General features: G+C 43.0%; 1 pseudogene; it reads right to left on the bottom strand.

Annotated features, from left to right (window-relative positions):
- LOC102863327 overlaps positions 1-1048 on the bottom strand; it is a 10803-nt pseudogene that overhangs the window by 717 nt on the left and 9038 nt on the right.

The raw sequence follows: 1048 nt of genomic DNA, 5'->3' as shown, positions 1-1048 counted from the left end.
AAATCTCAGTTTGTGCCTCAGTCAGTTCTCATATTCTCAGGGCATATTCCAAGTAGTGGAATAGCTGGGTCATATGGAATTTCTATGTTCTGCTTTTTTAGGAAGCACCAAATTGCCTTCCAGAATGGTTGCACCATTTTACAGTCCCACCAACAATATATTAATTCCTTTCTCACCACAATCTCTCCAACATCTATTACTTGCTGCCCTGTTAAACTTTGCCACTCTTACTGGAGTGAGATGGTACCTCACTGTGGTTTTGATTTGCATCTCTCTTATTGCCAATTATTTGGAGCATTTCTTTATGTATCTGTTTGCCATTCGAATAGCATTTCTGAAAGACACAATAAAAGACCTAAAGAAATGGAAAAATGTACCCTGTTCATGGGTAGGAAGACTCAATATGGTGAAAATGACAATCCTACAACAAGCAATATACATGTTCAATGCCAGTCCAGGTACCAAATTCATTTTTCAAGGAGATTGAAAGAGAAGTTATTAAATTTATTTGGAGAGACAAGAGACTCCGAATAAGCAAAACATTTCTGAGAAACAAAAATGAGGTTGGAGGCATAGAACTCCCTGACCTCAAAACCTACTATATAGCAGTGGTAACCAAAACAGCATGGTGCTGGTACAACGACAGGCACATCAACCAATGGAACAGAATTGAGAACCCAGAAATAGACCCAGCTATCTATGGTGAACTGATATTCGACAGGGAAATCAAAGCTATCAAACGGGGAAATAATAACCTCTTCAACAAATGGTGCTGGCAAAACTGGACTTCCACCTGCAGAAAGCTGAAACAGGATCCACATCTTACACCAGACACAAAAATCAACTCAAGGTAGATCAGAGACCTGGGTTTAAAGCCCCAAACCATAACGTTCATAAGAGACAAACTGGGATCAAGCTAAGAAGCACTAGTCCAAGGTTGACGGTGTTTCCGAGGGCAGAGAGGCGACACGGTGGCGGTGCTGCTTGTGGTGCTGGCGGCCGCGCTGCTGGGCATCGACGGCGCCTCGGGGGCCGCTGGTGAGGTCTC

The sequence above is a fragment of the Elephantulus edwardii genome, unplaced genomic scaffold (genome assembly GCF_000299155.1).
Source record: "Elephantulus edwardii isolate Elephantulus edwardi_28Jun2011 unplaced genomic scaffold, EleEdw1.0 scaffold00032, whole genome shotgun sequence".
NCBI classification, from domain to species: domain Eukaryota; kingdom Metazoa; phylum Chordata; class Mammalia; order Macroscelidea; family Macroscelididae; genus Elephantulus; species Elephantulus edwardii.
This window is presented reverse-complemented; position numbering and strand designations above follow the sequence as displayed.